Source organism: Bos indicus x Bos taurus, chromosome 5 (genome assembly GCF_003369695.1).
Source record: "Bos indicus x Bos taurus breed Angus x Brahman F1 hybrid chromosome 5, Bos_hybrid_MaternalHap_v2.0, whole genome shotgun sequence".
Lineage (NCBI taxonomy): Eukaryota > Metazoa > Chordata > Mammalia > Artiodactyla > Bovidae > Bos > Bos indicus x Bos taurus.
Window position 1 is genome coordinate 102999087 of NC_040080.1, and position 20922 is coordinate 103020008.

A 20922-nucleotide genomic window follows, 5' to 3' on the forward strand; every position below is an offset into this window, starting at 1 on the left:
GATCTTGGGTTAGAAGTTAAAACACACCAACTGATGCAGAGCCCACTTACCCTTTCCAGCCACCTCTCACTTCTAGTCCCCATACCTCCCTGGTGGGGACCACTGTTGCTGTTGATTCCATTCCTCTGCAGTAGTGGCCTTCTATGCATATCCTGGGCTGCAATTCCGATTTATCCTTTTAGGTAGGTATCACCTACTTGTTCTGTTTAGTTAGTCCAAAAATTAAAATCATTATGAGTCAAGATTGCAGTTGCATTTATCTTTTAACATGCAACTTTTCCTGATTTTCCTGATAAGATTTTCCTGATAACAAAGGGAATATTTCCAGCCCACCATGTTTCACAAAAGTGAATTATAATCTTACCACATACCAAGCACATTACAAGACTTTCTTTAGCATGATTTTACCACATATAACTTCACAACATCATTAATGTGATGGAAAAGGGAGGAAGCTAAAATATTAGGGATTTATAGAAGAGTTCATGCTGGAGGAAACATTCGGGATGGATCTTGAAAAATGAGAAGGCAGAGAATGTGAGAAAAGGTTTTACAGAAATAGCTAAGAGCATGTGTCAAGACAAAATGAAATGTGTGAAATGGCTGTGTAGTCTGTGAAAGGTGAGATGTTTAATGTCATTGGAACACAGAGTGAGGTAAGGTGGCAGAAGTTGAAGTTGAGCAAATAAAATAGGATGATTTTTAAACTTAACTTTTGTCTACAATTTGGTTAAAAAAATTCACCAAATGCATGTTATAAAGCAGACATTTCTTTCACACTGCTTGCTGCCCTCACAGATTTATATCAAGATGTCAAGGACTTTGAAATTTACATTAAAAAGAGAGAGAACCAAAATATATTCTTAATAACAGAAATAAAAAAAAATCAGATTCAGTTTTTAGCAAGCTGAATTTAATGACAGACTGAAAAGTGGTTTAAAGTAAGAAAAGGCTGGTGGTGTAAATAGAGAGAAGCAGGTGCAGTCTGACCAGAGTTGTTAAGGTCTGAACTGGCACTCTGTCAGTGGGGATAAAAGTAAAGATTATTCTCCAGAGGTTACTAAAACATTTTTCTTGTACGGCGTGGTGTAGGGATTGGACAAACCTGAACTATCCAACTTGGATATATGGATGAATTGGAACCTCATTTACTTGGAATATATAAGAATATGTTTATTTTAGGAGAAACTTTATGTCTGTGGTAAGCAGAATCTAAGGTGGCTTCCAAGATTTCCCATCCCTGTTATACACATCCTGCATATTTCAAGGCACAGTGAATAGGATGAATTTTATTCCTATAATTAGGTTACAATATATGGCACAGTTGACCTTGACACAGAGGGATTTTCCAGGTGGGTCTAATCAAAGTGTACTAGCCCTTTAAAAGCAGAGAACTTTTTCTGTTTGGTCACAAAGGAAGTGAGAGATTCAATGCAGGAGAAAGATTCAGTGAGCCACTGTTGGCTTCTAGATGGAGATGCCTTCTGACAAAGTTCTAGATGGCCTCCAGAAGCTATAGGTGGCCCCTGTAAACAGCAAAGGAAAGGGGAATTCAGTCACATAACTGCAAGGAAGTGAAATTTCCTAACAATAAGAATGTTCTTGGAAACGAATTTTTCCCTAGAGCCTTCAGAGAAATCAGCCCATCCAACATCTTAATACCAGCTTTGTGATACTCTTTGTGATGCTCTTTTAGTAGAGAACCTTGTTATATCATGCTAGACTTCTGACCTACAACTGAGTTAATAGATCAGTGTGGTTTTAAACTGTAAAATTTGTGGCATTTTGATGCATAATAATAGAAAATAAATAGAAAATTAAAACAGTACATATATAAATCAATATAAAAATGATAAAATACATAAAGCAAAACTTTCAAGATAATAGAAAATGCAAAGCTGTTACACAATAGTTTACAATTTTAATTAAGTTGAACAGTTTTCCTCAAAAAATATGTAAAGCAATATAATATGGAAAACATGAACAGACTAGTCCAGTAACTATAGAAGAAACTGATCACATTGCCAAAGTGCTATTCTTACCAAGTACAGAATGAGCTGATTTTAGATTAAATTTTAAAGCTTATAAAAGATTTCTATCTTTGGTATATTTATTATCTATAAAGAAAAACAGTATTTCTCAATCCATTACCTGAGGCATGTATGAAAGAGGCAATAAACTTTCTTAAAATCAATCACACATATTATATATTTCCATTATTAAAAATATAATCATACATGTTTACATTTTACATGTGAACTAACTATATTATTAATTACATTATTAATGTATTAAATAATACACATTAATATTTGAAATATATAAAAAATTGCATTAAACATTTGAAAACATCTTAAGCACAATTTAAAGAAATATATGATAGGACAATATATAAAGAATCAAGGAGACATAGAAGAGAGAAGCGCAACAAGGAGAGTATCAGATAAAACTCCAATTTACTAGGACCAAGTTGATGAGGTGAGGGTAAGGTAGCAATGTGTTTTGAATATGAAGAGTGAGGTTGCAAGCACGTTGAGTTTTTGTGCAGTACCTAGAAGTTCAGGATTTATCCTTTGTCCTAGGTAGAGAGTACAAGTTTTCTAATCTGAAGAGTGACATGATAAGATATATTTCTCAGAAAGATAAGTATGCTAACATTATGAAGAATGGTAGAAGACAGTATCAGGGTGAAGCATGTGTGCTCAGTTCAGTTCAGTTCAGTTGTTCAGTCATGTCTGACTCTTTGCGACCCCATGAATCGCAGCACGCCAGGCCTCCCTGTGGATCACCATCTCCCGGAGTTCACTCAGACCCACGTCCATTGAGTCAGTGATGCCATCCAGCCATCTCATCCTCTGTCGTCCCCTTCTCCTCCTGCCCCCAGTCCCTCCCAGCATCAGAGTCTTTTCCAATGAGTCAACTCTTCACATGAGGTGGCCAAAGTACTGGAGTTTCAGCTTTAGCATCATTCCTTCCAAAGAAATCCCAGGGCTGATCTCCTTCAGAATGGACTGGTTGGATCTCCTTGCAGTCCAAGGGACTCTCAAGAGTCTTCTCCAACACCACAGTTCAAAAGCATCAATTCTTCGGTGCTCAGCCTTCTTCACAGTCCAACTCTCACATTCATACATGACCACTGGAAAAACCATAGCCTTGACTAGACGAAACTTTGTTGGCAAAGTAATGCCTCTGCTTTTCAATATGCTATCTAGGTTGGTCAGTTGGGTCAAACTCTTTGAGACCCCGTGGACTGTCGGGATCCTCTGTCTGTGGGATTTCCCAGACAAGAATACTGGAATGGGAGCCATTTCCTTCTCCAGGGGATCTTCCCAACCCAGGGATGGAACTCGTGCCTCCTGCAAGTCTTCCGCATTGCAGGTGGATAGTTTACCACTGAGCCACCAAGGAACCATCAGGATGAGTTAAGGTCCAAAAGAAAATAATGATTATAGTTGTTGACATACTATGGCAGTGTATGGCAGTGGTAATGAGGATTTAAGGGTTGAAATCATATTTATGAGAAATTTCTGATCAGAATTGACTACACTTGGAAGGGAAATGGACATTTTGTTAGATAGTTGAATTTATTTGGAAGATTTTAATGTATGGGCATGGACAAATGGCCACTCCATTTGCTTACACAAAAGACCATGCTCATATAGGGTTTATCATAATTTGGTTAGTTTTAGACTCATTGAACTTCAGATAACTTTGTCCAGGAAGAATAAAGACATATGTGTCCACAGAAATATGGAGCAAGTTAATATATATCAACTTATGTCTGAAATAATCAGTGAAAAAAATTAGGCCATAAAATTCTACTAATATTTTTGATGACTCTAATGCAAAAACTATCATATTTGATTATATGAAAAGACAGAGTAAAAACAATAAATATTTGTCATTTTCTGGTGACAAGATTTTAGATGTAAATTATAAAAAAGTTTTGAATGTCTTGTCATTCAGTAGTACCTAGTATTACTATATGTAAAATAGATAGCCAGTGAAATTTTTCTGTATGATTCAGGGAGCTCAACCCAGTGTTCTGTGACAATCTCAAGGGGTAATATTGAGCGGGAGGTGGGAGGAAGGTTTAAGAGGAAGGGCATATATGTATAACTATGGCTGATTCATGCTGATGTATGGCAGAAACAAGCACAGCATTGTAAAGCAATTATCCTCCAATTAAAAATAAATTTTTAAAAAAGGAAAAAAATAGGATAACAGCAGATTCATTTTAGTATATGGCAAAACCAATACAATATTGTAAAGTTAAATAAAATAAAATTTAAAAAATTATTGAAGAAATATATTTTTAAAGTTAGTTTTGGGATTCACCAAGAACATACATTTCTACTTTCATATATTTGGGTAAGATGGAGATGAACAAAATACATTTTGGATTAACTTATTGGAGATATCAAACTAATTAGAAAGAAATTTGGTAAATCACATAGTAAGTTTAGGTATTTCGGTTCTTTTTTTCTAACATATTTAAACTAACTGATTTTTAACTAGTTACTAAGACGTGCTATTTTTCCATGAGTATATTGTTAAATTTTGATAAGTGTCAAGTATGGACTATTAAATTGTATTAGTAGTATAATACAACTCTAATAATTCACAATGTTCCCAGCCTAAGTGCTAATAATATTGGTAGCTCCTAAATATTATTTTATAGTTGACAATAAAGCATAAATAGTAATATTTGCATCACAAATCCCAAAGTTTTTCATGACCTACATAATGCTAAAACTTGAATTAGAGGAAATGGAAGTCAGCAATGCCAGGGTATAGGAAATTCTAAAAACTTATGACTTAAATTCCCTTAAAAAAAGATATAGTGTGATGAAAGAAGAGCAAAATCACCCTTGTGATATTCTTCACCCAAATCCACAACCCCAATCATATCATGAGAAAACATTAGACAGATCAAATTTGATGGACATTTTTTTTTATTAATTTTATTTTATTTTTATTTATTTATTTTTTTTAGTTTTATTTTTTAACTTTACATAATTGTATTAGTTTTGCCAAATATCAAACTGAATCCGCCACAGGTATACATGTGTTCCCCATCCTGAACCCTCCTCCCTCCTCCCTCCCCATACCATCCCTCTGGGTCGTCCCAGTGCACTAGCCCCAAGCATCCAGTATTGTGCATCGAACCTGGACTGGCATCTCGTTTCATACATGATATTTTACATGTTTCAATGCCATTCTCCCAAATCTTCCCACCCTCTTTTTAAAACCCTGGCCATTGTTATTTAGGTGTCAAGTTTATGAAAGAAAAGGAAGTCCAAAATGTTACAGATGAAAAAACCTAAAGACAACATGTGACCTCCAAATGCAATGGATTTTGATCCTGGATTGGATCTTGGAACAGAAAAAGAATGCTGGTAGAAAAACTGGGGATCCTGAATAAAATCTATAGTTTAGAACTCTGCAGTCTATAGCCCATGGACCAGATAAGTCGGGTTGCTTGTTGTTAAAATTTTAGTGAGGTTCAACCATTATCTATTTCTTTATGTAATGTTTTCATAAAGCCGGCTTTCACTCTTTAAGGGCAGAATTGATAACTTGGGGCAAAGACCATAGCGCCCACAAGCCTAAAATAAAGACTAAGTGTCTGGTTACAGCAATGTTTACTTAACTTCTGGTTTAGTTAATAGTATTATATCAATATTAATTTATTTAATTTGTATAATGATTATATAAGATGTTACCATTTGAAGAATCTGGGTGAAGGGTATACAGGAATATTTGATATTGTTTGAAACTCTGGTATGAATCTAAAATATTTAAAAATAAATAGCTTTTAAAAAGATGAAATGGCTTACAGTTCTAGCTTTGGGGTCAGACAGAACTAGATTTAAATCCCAGCCTTGCAACCTAATTGCTGTGTGATTTTCATCTCTAAAATTTGGGTAATAATAGTACCTATTTGCTTAAGGCACTTGCCAATATTAAATGTAATGATGTGCTTACAGCCACTGCATGTGATAAGCTCAATTCATGATAATTTACATGTAATAATGGTAGTTTTTCACAATATTATAAAGTATAATAATGACCTGGGAAAATATTATGTTTGCTCTAAAAAAAAACAATTCTCGCAAGTCACTTATTTTCTATTTTTACTCTACAAAATGGATTGTCTCAAAACTACTGGGATTGGTAGATATTTATGGAGGAAGAAAGCCATAATTTTCTGATGGAATCAAGAGATAGTGTATCCATTTTCATTTTGATAAAAGTTTCTGAACAACTGTGCTGCCCAGAATTAATAAATCATTCACTGAGGTTTAAACTAATTCCAGGAAAATAAATAAAAGGAAGTAGATATTCAGAACATTTATATTTATCAGTGCTCAGAAGTGAATGATTTATTGGCCTTAATTATAAAATTCTTTAAGGTTCATATAAAATAAAATTAACTGCTTAAAATAATACAATTTTAGAGCCAGTTGGGGTCTTACAAATCAATTAATTTAACTACCTAAGTCTTCTCATTTTTCAATATATCACTTATTAGAAATCATGCAAATAGTGTCAATCTAGAATTTATCTCACTGTACCCAAGCATATATGACTATATTTTATAAATTACATCTCAATCCTATGATTATGTCCCAGCATTTAAAATAAAAATATGTGGAAATCTATCCTAAAATATTGTCATTTAGAGTATATTAATATTCTCATTGTCCCATTTTATTTAGAAGAATTTTGGAGAATTTAACTTGTGTATATATTTAATGATAAACAATTGTCCCTCAGAAATATTGTTATAATTTGCTCTACCAAACATATTGAATGATTGAAAAAATAACCTTATGGACATTGTGGAGAACTCCTGTGACTTTTATGACTGATACAGAGTTGAATTAATTAAATGTCCTCTTTGAGATTTGTAAACCTCTAGTATTATTGCCTACAATCTTCAGCGTTACTATCTAAAGCAATAGTCACTTTTTGTGGCAGTTAAACTAAATCATTTCATGTCTCTTTAGATCTAAGAATAATTAAATGTGAAATATTGCGTTAGCATGAAAAGTGAAAGTGAAGTCTCTCAGTCGTGTCCGACTCTTTGAGACCCCATGGACTGTAGCCTACCAGGCTCCTCCCTCCATGGGATTCTCCAGGCAAAAGTACTGGAGTGGGTTGCCATTTCCTTCTCCAGGGGATCTTCCTGACCCAGGGATTGAATCTGGGTCTCTCACATTCCAGGCAGATGCTTTAACCTCTGAGCCACCCGGGAAGCCCAATGATATTAAATATTAAAAGTTATAAGGAATTGTTCCCATATCTTTTTCACAGTGAATTTTAATCTACATTGTGAGATCCTCTGCTCTTTACAGCTTCATTTCTCATTTTTTCCAATTTCTTTATTCACTATGCTATTCACATATTTTGGAAACTCAGATTCTAGATTGCCATGCTAAGACCTCTGAAAAAATTAAATCAGCGCTCTCCAAAAAGAAAGCCAATTAGAAGTTACACCATAAAAGGTCTACCTCAAAATGGCACTCTTCTGTGTTTTGGGAAAATACAAGTTCTTTAACATGCCATTCTTCCACAAAGCAGTCAAAATTAGCCTCAGTACCTTCCCAACATAGAGACTCAGAAAACCATTGCTATTAAAGCTACCATAAGTTGTGATAATTTTGCTATTTCTGAATTTGAAATATTTTTCATATTATTATAATTCAAATTCAGCTTCTCTGAGGGTGAGCCTGAAGACAGTGATATACTGTCTGCAGGATTTTGCAACTATAAACACATTCTGAGTCCAGTGTTAAGTGAACACTAGGACTATAAGGATACACAGATGTCCCACCTCACTTACAGATCACAGCACTGTATATGGATTTAACATGTCTTATTTTGTCCTTGAAAAACTTTTTTTCAGCTATAGACCATATCCCCATTTCACAGATGAGGACATTTAGACATTGGTTTAAGATCGCTATTTTAAGTCACTTAGCTAAGATTTGCAATGTCTGAATGAGTTTTAAGCCCATATTTAGAATTCACTCAAAACTTTTCTTGCAATTATGTAATAATCATCTTCTCAGTCCATGCAATACCAACTCACCATATTCTCACTCCATCAAAAATGTAATATTCTGTGATAACATAGTGGTCTTACTGTAATACTGTGAGATATAGCTAATATGCAGAGAAAGCAATGGCACCCTACTCCAGTACTTTTGCCCGGAAAATCCCATGGACAGAGGAGCCTGGTGGGCTGCAGTCCATGGGGTCGCTAGTGTCGGACATGACTGAGCGACTTCACTTTCACTTTTTACTTTCATGTATTAGAGAAGGAAATGGCAACCCACTCCAGTGTTCTTGCCTGGAGAATCCCAGGGACAGGGAAGCCTGGTAGTCTGTCGTCTATGGGGTCACACAGAGTTGAACACGACTGAAGCAACTTAGCAGCAGTAGCAGCAGCATAGCTAATTTGGTTCCTAAAGAATGAGTGGAATTATTCCAAACCCTGGTAGAAAGTGATAAGTAAATCCACTCATACATTAATATATGTATTCATCTATCAAACATTATGTGTTGTCTACAATATGCCAGAGGATATTCTATACCCTAGGGATTCAAAGACAGCAGAACACATATCACCTATAAAGATATTTTATTTTTTAATGAAAGAAAGCTTAAAATATATATAGCTTAAGTCAGAGGGACTCTAACAATGGGATCAAACCTTTGATTGGTGGTCATATTTTTTAAAGGAATGTGTGTGTGTGTGTGTGTGTGTGTGTGTGTTAGTATGCTGTATGTGTGTGTATGTGTATGTATACATGTATCAAGTTTGGACTTGATTCTAAAAGATAAAAAGCCAACTGAATATTTTAAGCAAGTCAGTGAAGAATTAGTTTATACAATATTCCAGTTTCATAACCATCACTAAAAAATTATGAGAAGCTACACAAACAGGTAAAAATGGTCATTCCATCATTTTATCATTTTAGTTAGAGTGATAATTGTCAGTGCACTCCTGCTGTAAGAGGAAAGATTTATTGAAAATGATCTACAGTTTTAAGAAAGCACACTTTTTGAGACGTTATGAATTTTAGTCATATGTTTAAGCAATGGAATCTATGTATGTGTTAGTTTACTATTAAAGTTTAAATACAGTTAAAAATCCTCTCTGAATCTTTTATCCATATCAGCTCTGACCCTTTTCTCTTTATAGCTAGACTCTTTTAAAAAAAAAAGCCTAATAATCACTGTCTATACATTCTCCCGTCCAAATCTTTACATGTTTATTGAGAAGACCTTTCAGCAGCATCTGATCCAGTGTTCCTTCTTGAAGATGCTACTGGAATTGTTTCTTCTTTCACTGTGTTCAGTGAAATGCAGTTTACTTCATGCCCTATTTATTGTGCTCCTTCTTCATCTCCTTTGATGGTTTCTCCCCATCTTCAAGATCTGGAGAGTGAAGGAATCCTTTGTATCTTCTTTCTCAACCCCCTTCCTGTACTTTCATTGGTTCTCTTGTATTGTCTGTTCTTTTTTCTTCATCCTTGAAGGCGATGGGGATAACACCTGTTCATCTGTTCATTCATTATTTCAACAAATGTACACTGAGCACTTTTTCTATGTGACAATATTGCTAAAAATGAACAAAGTCTGTGCTTCTTGAATTTATACTATGTATTAAAAATGTATTTAATAGATTATTAAATCAACAACTAAAACATATAGAATATCATATGAAGAATAGTGCTATGAAAAATTGAAGTTGGAGAGGAAATACTATGAAAGAGGTGTGGTAATTTTATTTGGGTAACAAAGGAAAGTTTCATGGAGACAAGTACATGTTAGCGATGACCTGAAAAAAGAAATCAGAGAGACTTCAGGCAGAAGCAGCAGTAAGTTTGAGCAATTTATGCTGGATAAAGAGGGCAATAAGGTAAGTGAGAGTGGGTTAGGATGGTGAAGGGATGGTAAGATGAATATATCATGTCTGGATTGGGTTAAAATTGTAGTGGTTGAGTCAATAGTATTGCGTAAAAAATATAGATTAGAGATAGAGATGGTTAAAATTGAGATATGGAAGTGTCAAAACGATCAACAATGATAAAGTCTAGAGTATAATAGAAATATATCATTATCATACTAGAGGATGATATTAGAAATGCAACTGAGTCAGAGTGGAGGAAAAGATCATTGGAGGAGAAAAGATCAAGACACTGAAATGCCAGAATAGTAAACAAATCACTTATGAAGATAAATCTCTGAGGATTATGACAAAATTAATGTTGAAAGAAATGACCTGTCAGGTACTACATTCTTCAAAGACTGAGGAAAAGACTGATGCTGGGAAAGATTGAAGGCAAAAGGAGAAGGGGGCTGCCAAGGATGAGATGGTGCGATAGCATCACTGACAAAGTGGACATGAATATGAGCAAATTCCTGGAGACAGTCAAGGACAGAGGAGCCTGGTATGCTGCTGTCCATGGGGTCACAAAGAGTCCAACATGACTTAGTGACTGAACAACAGCAATGATGCAGAAGTTTATAACAAAGAGAGTAAGATGGGCTGAACTAGGGTGAGACTGATGAGACACTCACCTCAAGTACCAAATTTAAAGGTACAAAAGCCCAGTTAACAGGATGAATAATACTTTCATGCTATACAGTTGACCCTTGAACAACATGGGTTCGAACTGTAAGGATCTCAGTTCAGTTCAGTTCAGTTCAGTCACTCAGTCGTGTCCAACTCTTTGCGACCCCATGAATCACAGCACGCCAGGCCTCCCTGTCCATCACCAACTCCCGGAGTTCACTCAAACTCACGTCCATCGAGTCAGTGATGCCATCCAGCCATCTCATCCTCTGTCGTCCACTTTTCCTCCTGCCCCCAATCCCTCCCAGCATCAGAGTCTTTTCCAATGAGTCAACTCTTCACATGAGGTGGCCAAAGTACTGGAGTTTCAGCTTTAGCATCTTTCCTTCCAAAGAAATCCCAGGGCTGATCTCCTTCAGAATGGACTGGTTGGATCTCCTTGCAGTCCAAGGGACTCTCAAGAGTCTTCTCCAACACCACAGTTCAAAAGCATCAGTTCTTCAGCGCTCAGCTTTCTTCACAGCCCAACTCACACATCCATACATGACCACTGGAAAAACCATAGCCTTGACTAGATGGACCTTTGTTGGCAAAGTAATGTCTCTACTTTTCAATACGCTATCTAGGTTGGTCATAGCTTTTCTTCCAAGGAGTAAGCGTCTTTTAATTTCATGTCTGCAGTCACCATCTGCAGTGATTTTGGAGCCCCAAAAAATAAAGTCTGACACTGTTTCCACTGTTTCCCCATCTATTTCCCATGAAGTGATGGGACCGGATGCCATGATCTTCATTTTCTGAATATCGAGCTTTAAGCCAACTTTTTCACTCTCCTCTTTCACTTTCATCAAGAGGCTTTTTAGTTCCTCTTCTTGGCCTTTTGGCTAAGATCAAGTGTAGTGCATGGGTCTACTTATATTCAATTGTTTTCGGTAAATATGTACTTCAGTACTATGCATTCTGAGACTGGTTGTCTCTGGATGTGGAACTGCTGATATGGAGGACAGATTGTGAAGTTATAAGTGGATTTTTGAATGTGAGGAGGTTGGCATCTATAACCCCTAAGTTATTCAAGGGTCAGCTGCATTTTATTTTTTGCATTTTACAATGTCAAAATTAATGCAGAAAATTCCATGGCATAAAAAATTATATTAAAAATAATAATAAAAAATAAAATGGCAAAAAAATGTCAAAATTTAAAATGAAGACAGGATCATAGTAGGTAAGATATTCTTCTCATTTTGAGATTCAAAGATCATGCCTCTAAAAATCACTTCTATTTGAGATATCTGTTTTAGACTTCCGTTAGAGATTTCTTCCCTGAATTACTCAAATGTACATTCGCCTTTCCATTTACACATTGGCAAACTAAAGGAAATCAGCCCTGAATATTCACTAGAAAGACTGATGCTGAAGCTAAAGCTCCAATACTTTGGCCACCTGCTGCAAACCGCTGACTCACTGGAAGAGACCCTGATTCTGGGAAAGATTGAGAGCAGGAAGAAAAGGGGGCAATGGTTAGAGAGAATGAGATGGTTTGATGGCATCACCAAATCAATTGACATGGGTTTGAGCAAACTCCAGGAGATAGTGAAGGACAGGGAAGCCTGGCATGCTGCAGTCCATGAAGTCACAAAAAATCAGACACTAAGTGACTGAACAACAGCAAGCATCTCCAACTTTTAGTGAACAAAACATAGCTTCAGAGTACTCGTTCTCTCTTTCCTGATCCTTTTCCAGTCTTCCTCAACTTGATGATGGGACATCTTTTTTCCTATTGCTCAGAAAAGAAAAGTTGTGAGTTCATTATTAAACTCCTTTTCCCTCAGAACTTCCTCACATCCATCAGCAAATTCTATAATCTCTTCCTGACACATCTAGTTAGGCTTCTCACCACTTTGCGCTATCACCCTAGATTATGCAAATAATACTTCTCAGTGGACTGTTGCAACAGCTTCCAACTGGCCTCGCTTCTTTCACTAGAGGCATCTTATCAGATATTCTCTACACAAGGGTAGAGATATCATTTTGTTATGAAGTCATATCAGGTTATAGGTCTGCCAGGATCTTCTAAAGCACTTCCATATCTCTCAGAGTAAAAGCTAAAACTCCTACATAGTCCCAGGCATTCAGCCCAGCCCTCTGCAATATTGTCTCCTACAAAATTTTCCCCCAGTCAGTGTGCTACAATGGAACTGGCCTTTTTAGAATTGTTGTAACACATCATACGTACTCCTTTTCCTATTTGGAACCAGTTTGTTCCATGTCCAGTTCTAACTGTTGCATCCTGACCTGCATACAAATTTCTCAAGAGGCAGGTCAGGTGGTCTGGTATTCCCATCTCTTTTAGGATTTTCCACAGTTTCTTGTGATCCACACAGTCAAAGGCTTTGGCATAGTCAATAAAGCAGAAATTGATGTTTTTCTGGAACTCTTTTGCTTTTTCGACAATCCAGTGGATGTTGGCAATTTGGTCTGTTGTTCCTCTGCCTTTTCTAAAACCAGCTTGAACAACTGGAAGTTCACAGTTCACGTATTGCTGAAGCCTGGCTTGGAGAATTTTGAGCATTACTTTACTAGTATATGAGATGAGTGCAATTGTGCAGTAGTTTGAGCATTCTTTGGCATTGCCTTTCTTTGGGATTGGGATAAAAACTGACCTTTTCCAGTCCTGTGGCCACTGCTGAGTTTTCCAAATTTGTTGTCATATTGAGTGCAGAAGTTGCACGGCATCATCTTTCAGGATTTGAAATAGCTCAACTGGAATTCCATCACCTCCACTAGCTTATGGCAGAAAGTGAAAAGGAACTAAAAAGCCTCTTGATGAAGGTGAAAGAGGAGAATGAAAAAGTTGGCTTAAAACTCAACATTCAGAAAATGAAGATCCTGGCACTGGGTCCCATCACTTCATGGGAAATAGATGGGGAAACAGTGGAAACAGTGTCAGACTTTATTTTTGGGGGCTCCAAAATCACTGCAGATGGTGACTGCAGCCATGAAATTAAAAGACACTTACTCCTTGGAAGAAAAGCTATGACCAACCTAGATAGTGTATTGAAAAGCAGAGACATTACTTTGCCAACAAAGGTCCGTCTAGTCAAGGCTATGGTTTTTTCTGTGGTCATGTGTGGATGTGAGAGTTGGACTTGAAGAGAGCTGAGCACCAAAGAATTGATGCTTTTGAACTGTGGTGTTGGAGAAGACTCTTGAGAGTCCCTTGGACTGCAAGGAGATCCAACCAGTCCATTCTGAAGGAGATCAGCCCTGGGATTTCTTTGGAAGGAATGATGCTAAAGCTGAAACTCCAGTACTTTGGCCACCTCACGCGAAGAGTTGACTCATTGGAAAAGACTCTGATGCTGGGAGGGATTGGGGGCAGGAGGAAAAGTGGACGACAGAGGATGAGATGGCTGGATGGCATCACTGACTCGATGGACGTGAGTTTGAGTGAACTCCGGGAGTTGGTGATGGACAGGGAGGCCTGGCGTGCGATTCATGGGGTCACAAAGAGTTGGACACGACTGAGTGGCTGAAGTGAACTGAACACATCATACAGGGTCTTTGCACTTGCTGTTCATTCAACCTGTAATGTTCTTTCCTAAATATCCTTATTGTTCCCTGCCTCACGTGCATTAGGTTTCTCCCTAAGTATGACTTTATTAGACCATAATCAGGCTTAACCAGTTCACCTAGATGGGTAAAAACCAGCATTGCATCATCATTTTCTGCTCCCCATAAAAATCAAACATGTGCTCAATCATTTGTGACTCTTTGCAACCCATATCCCTCTTTTTTATTTTTATTGTTCTTATAACCCAACAAAGTGTGTACGTATTGGATTATTGTCTCATAAGTACATGAGAACATGTTGTATGTCTGTTTCACATACTGCTATACTCCTTTGACAAGAACAGTGTCTGGCAATAGTATTTGCTCAGTAAATATTATGAATAAATTAGCATGCTAAAGGAATTAGTCAATCTTTAAATATTTACCAAATATAATTAGATTGAATTTTAAATATATTTGGAATCTAACTTTAATAACATCAGATTTTCCTACTTTCAAGTTTAAATCAGTTGACTGAAATATTTTATTCTGAAAATTCTTTTACACCAGAATATTTATATCACTATTTAAGATAAAGAGTAATAAAAAGTTGTCTAAAAGTGGAGTTAAAATATTTTATTTATACATTTCTTTTATACATTTTTATATTATGATTAGCATCTGATTTCTTTTCAAAAGTAACTTAAAATCAGTCAAGTAGATTATCCTGAAATGATGTCCAGAATGGTCCAGTTATTTTATAGCAAACTCTACATTATATTTCAAGTAAGTAAATTCAGTGTTGTCTCTGAAAACTTATCAGCTGAAATTACCATACCATACTGATCAGACATTTTTTACCTCAATCAAAAAGACTACAAGGTTCATAATCAGAATAATTTATTTTCTTATTTATGTAACCTAGATTGCTTTATTCCACTTTATAAATGGAGAAAAACAGCCTTCCAAAACAAATGTCATAATGTTGTAATTTCAGGAAAAAATCATAATTTAGAAGACTTCTTCACTTTGTATACAGGTATAAGATGTTCCTACTGAATATTTCATTTAACATTTTAAAAATGAATAGCTTTAATTTATTCTTTCTTTGACCTTTGTATTGAAATCTCTTTGTACTCTGAGGTTTCTGTCTAATCTTAACATGGTGAGATTTTTATCATCAACATGTCTTGTTAAATTCGTAGACAGGAAGCACAAATAAGCAAAAAAGATAACCACTTGTGGAGAAATTTTAGCATATCTTTTGTCAAATAACAAACTGTAAAACTCTCTCAAATTCTTTGTGTAACATAGGAGGCCAGAGTCAACTGATTTCTCTATAAATCAGAAATGAAGGAAAACAAAATAATGGTACTTAAGGGGGAAAAAGTGACAAGAAAGAAAGAAAAAAGTGATATTTTTACAGGCCTATATAAACACAGTTATCTTGCATGAGAAAAGAAACTAAATTATAAAAACTTTTTAATCTGTACTTTCCTCTTTTCTTCTCATCCTCTTCCTCACTTTCCCCTTTCTTCTCCCCTTCCTTCTCCTCCTCCTTTTAACTTAGAATGTACTTACCTATTACACCTAGGACTGATAAATGGATTGAATGTATATACATCTCAGGAGAAAATGTTTGAGAAGCTGTGTACATTTGTCAAAACTCTCTATTTTAATATAGATGGATTTGTCTCACTTCAGAGATTCTGCTTAATTTTAAACGTGAGTAAATTAAGTATCAGCTTACCCAAAAGATTAAACATTTCTCTATCCAAATGGTAAAGCTGTTTTACTATTTATGTATTATATGTTGACTTTTTTCTCTTCGATTTTATATGCATTAGTAACTAAGCGATTCTGTAGCCTGTGGTTTGGAGTTGCCATCACAAGCTCTCAGGTTTTGTGTTCCCTAAAGGGGTTTGATATCTGGAATGGTAGTGAATTCTGCTTTTCCTATGGGTAGCTTCTCTTCACCCCAAAACAGATTACAGTTTAGAATATTCTATGGAGCTTTCATCACTATTCTAGAATTTGACTGGTATATAGATCAGGTGTAATACTCTTCCTCATCACACAATGAACATTTTTGGAAAATAAATTATACTTTACCCATTTCTATATTTATCCCATACCTGTGTACATAAGGAAAATTCACAAAGATCTTTAGATGTTAGGTTAAGTAACAGACACCAGAAGCTGGTTTTTAGAGATCTATGTTCAGAGAGGGAAATAGCATAAATTGAAGATGCATTCTGATAGGTACTATTCTAATTGTTTTGCATATGTCATAGCACTGAATCAATAAGATACCTCTATGGCAAAGCAATTATTTTCTATTATCCCTATTATTGCTAATAGATATTCTATTTGTTTTTACATGCGATCATATGATCAAGCAATTATTATTGTTTTTGTTATCTTAATTGTTTTAAATGAAGAAATAAAATGTTAAAATGGGTTGAAACAAATTTTGTTGGGCTAAATCCTGGGATATCACAGTATCAAGTTAATTGCCTTCAGAATACCTAGATCATTGCAATCATTTGACCCTTTGCTCATCCAGCAAATACTTTACATCTTTCATTTCCTAAGGTATTGAGAATTCAGAGAGGAAGACTTCAAGGACACATTGAATTTAATCATGACAAGCATACAAAATACCAAATACAAAACAAAGGTATTTGGCACCCTAAAATAGTATAAAAGTTGAGCCAAGATAAATGGACTTCTCACCAATCAGAGTTTTCCCTGCACAAATTCATACTGAATATGAGTCCTAAATTCTTTTTCTAAGCATGTCATGTTCCTGCTCCAAAAAAGCTTTAGTGGTTCAACATTTCTTACTGTTCTATGCTTGGACTGCACTGATTTTTTCAGCTCTACTACTTATCAGTTTGTGACTTCCCTGGTGGCTCAGACGGTAAAGCGTCTGCCTACAACGCGGGAGACCCCGGTTTGATCCTCGGGTCGGGAAGATCTCCTGGAGAAGAAAATGGAAACCCACTCCAGTATTCTCGCCTGGAAATCCCATGGACAGAGGAATCTCTTAGGCTGCAATCCATGGGGTCACAAAGAGTCGGACACGACTGAGTGACTTCATTTTCACTTATCAGTTTAACAAATATTTTTAAATTATTTAAATTTATTTTCTGAAGTATAGTTGATTTACAATGTTGTGTTATTTTCTACTGTACAGCAAAGTGATTCATATTTTTTTCCATATTCGTTTCCATTATGGTTTATCATAAGATATCTAATATAGTTCCCTGTGCTATACAGCAGGACCTTGTTGCTTACGCATTCTATATATGACAGTTTGCATCTATTAATCTCAAACTCCCAATCCATGCCTCCCTCGCTCCACCTCCCTCATGGCCACCACAGATCTGTCCTCTATGTCTGTGAGTCTGTTTCTGTTTCATATGTAAGTTCATTAGTGTCATATTTTAGATTGAAAATATAAGTGATATATGGTATTTGTCTTTCTCCTCCTGACTTACTTCACTTAACGTGATGATCCTACATCCATCCATGTTGCTACAAATGGCATTATTTTATTATTTTTCATATCTGAGTAATATTCCACTATGTATATATGTTCCACATCTTATTTATCCATTCATCTGTTGATGGTCATTTAGGTTGTTTCCATGTCTTGACTGTTGTAAATAGTGCTTCTATGAACATTGGGGTACATGTATCTTTTTAAATTAGAGTTTTCTATGAATATATGTGCAGGAGTGAGATTGAAGGATCATATGGCAGCTCTAGTTTTAGTTTTTTAGGAACCTCAATACGGTTTTCCATAGTGGCTGTACCAGCTTACAACTTATATTCCTACAAAGTAGGAGGGTTCTCTTTTAGGAGAAATGTCTGTTTAGGTCTTTTGCTCATTTTTCAATTGGATTTTTTTTTTTTTTTTTTTTTTTGCTGTTAAGTTGTGTAAGCTGTTTGTATATTTCGTAAATTAAGTGCTTGTCTGTCAAATCATTTGCAAGTATATTCTCTGAGTTCATAGGTTGTCTTTTAATTAGTTTATGGTTTCCTTTGCTATAGAGAAGCTTGTAAGTTTGATTAGGTCCCAACTGTTTCTTTTTTGCTTTTACCTCTATTGCTTTGGGAGACTGACCTAAGAAAATATTATACAATTTATGTCAGAGAATGTTTTGCTCATGTTCTCTTCAAAGAGTTTTATAGTGTCATATAATATTTAAGTCTTTAAACCATTTTGAGTTTATTTTTATGTTGGTGTGAGGATGTGTTTTAACTTCACTGATTTGTCTCATTCAACAAATATTCTAGACTAACAGTCTTTAAAATGTTTATTAGACACTCTTAGCAAAAGAAAAACATAGCACCTTACTCTCCAATGTGTGTATGTTTCTATTTACTATTAAATATGTACTGCTATCATTACTTAGTAATTTTGCTCACAATATATTCTTTGAGTGAAGTTAAGCACGAGAGTTGGACTGTGAAGAAGGCTGAGCACCGAAGAATTGATGCTTTTGAACTGTGGTGTTGGAAAAGACTCTTGAGAGTCCCTTGGACTGCAAGGAGATCCAACCAGCCCATTCTGAAGGAGATCAGCCCTGGGATTTCTTTGGAAGGAATGATGCTAAAGCTGAGACTCCAGTACTTTGGCCACCTCATGTGAAGAGTTGACTCATTGGAAAAGACTCTGATGCTGGGAGGGATTGGGGGCAGGAGAAGAAGGGGACAATAGAGGATGAGATGGCTGGATGGCATCACTGACCTGATGGATTGAGTCAGGGTGAACTCCGGGAGTTGGTGACGGACAGGGTGGCCTGGCGTGCTGCGATTCATGGGGTTGCAAAGAGTCCGACATGACTCAGCAACTGAACTGAACTGAACATAATCTGCATTTCAAATAGTCATAGATAATTTTGATTATTTTGCTGTCAATTTTAAGCATTGTAGAACAGTTTTTAAAACATTTTTTTAATTTCACTTTTAAGTTTAGAAAGTTTCCAGAACAGTGACAGTATCTTATTTTATTTAAAAAACAAAATAATGTAGAGGATAATCCTATATTTACATATTAAACTTTATCTCAGTTTGACCAATTAATTCTTCCCTTAACAATAGAAAATAATTATCTGATTGCAACTCAGTTTTACATTTTGTAAGTTTAATCTGAAAACTGAAGTCTTATAATAAGCTAGAAGAATTAGAAAAGAATGGAGTGATCTACAAAAAGAGTGATCTAAAAATATATATACAAAAAAAATATATTACATATATAATCTATATTATAACATAATATAAGCTTATGTTCATTTTAGAGAAAAAAAAGTGTGACAAAGCCATGAATAAAATGTTAAAGTAAAAGGAAAGGAACAAAACAGAGCTGTAGTAAAACCAGACAACAAGAAAAGAAAAAAAAAAGAAGTCTTCCCTTAGAAATCATTTGCATCCATTTAAGTTTTCTAAAGTCTGAGACATCTGAGACATCAGCGAGTCCAACATTTCTATTTTATGGTTGAGGAAATTTGTTTTCTTTGGGGGCAAATTATGCTCAGAGAATAAGATTATTTTTTCCAATATTTTATTTAAAACAGGTAGACTGCAGGAATTATAATAATGTCATGACAATAGCACACAGAATAATGTCTCTTAATAAGCTAATACAAAATAACATAATTCAAACCAACTGATAGATACGTTACACTGTTGTTCAAGGAAAGGGCAAATAAAAGGAATAAAGTCCAAATGTAGTTGTGGTGTATGGTTTTATCAGTTGACTCTTGGGAGAGTCAGCTTAGCCAATCAAGAGCTGACAGTCCGATAGCTGGAGCAAAGGAGAAAGTTCCTTGTTGCTAGAGCATGTTGCTAGGAGACAAAGACACTAGTGTTGACCAATAAAATGATCTCTTTGGGGTTACTGCATGGTTTTTTACCACTGCATAGCAGGAACTATTGCCCCAGAGTCTTTGTAGAGCTATTTAGATTAGGAAAGAGTCACTTTGCTCAGATCCAGCACTCCAGGTTTGTCTTCATAAACTTGGATTTTATAGTCTAAATGTCTCCTCCCCATAGTTGCTTCTCCATGTGTTCTTATTACAAGCCCCCAGTGGCACCCCTCAGCCTCCTAGCTACTGAATGCTTATCTGCAATCACAGATGTCAGTGTGGATATCTTGATACACAATTTCACTTTATATCTAATACAACTTTACCTATAAAAACAAGTTTATTTGTGTTGTAACCAAGCCGATTTGGGATCATATCAAATCACTACCCAACAAAATGCAGGAATAAGTTGGATGTGTGCATTGTCCAAGGTCAGATTGCCCAAGTCAGGTATAGAAACCCAAATCTAGGTGTCTTGAAGGCCATTTCCATGTTCTCCACCACATCCACAGCCCTGCATTGCGGTGCAAAGCCCAAGAACAAAAAATTCAGGTAAGAGCACAAAGTAAAATAGGACAAAAGCCAAATAAATCAGGAAACAGATAAGAATACAAATGGAAATGATGGTAAATCCGTGGTTCTCAACCAAGGATGATTTTGCCCCCAGGGGATACTTGGTGATTCCTGGAGGCCTTATTTTGATAGTCACAATTTGAAGAGTAGGGATACAACAGGATTCTAGTGAGTAGATTTTAGGGATGTTCCTAAATACCCTAAAATACCCAAGACAACCTTCACAGCAAAAAAAATTATCTGCAACAGAATGTCAGTAACATCAGTGAAGAAACTTTAAATGTTTAAAATCCTAATAATTACAGAGCGACTGAGAGAATGAGAGAGAGAGAGAGA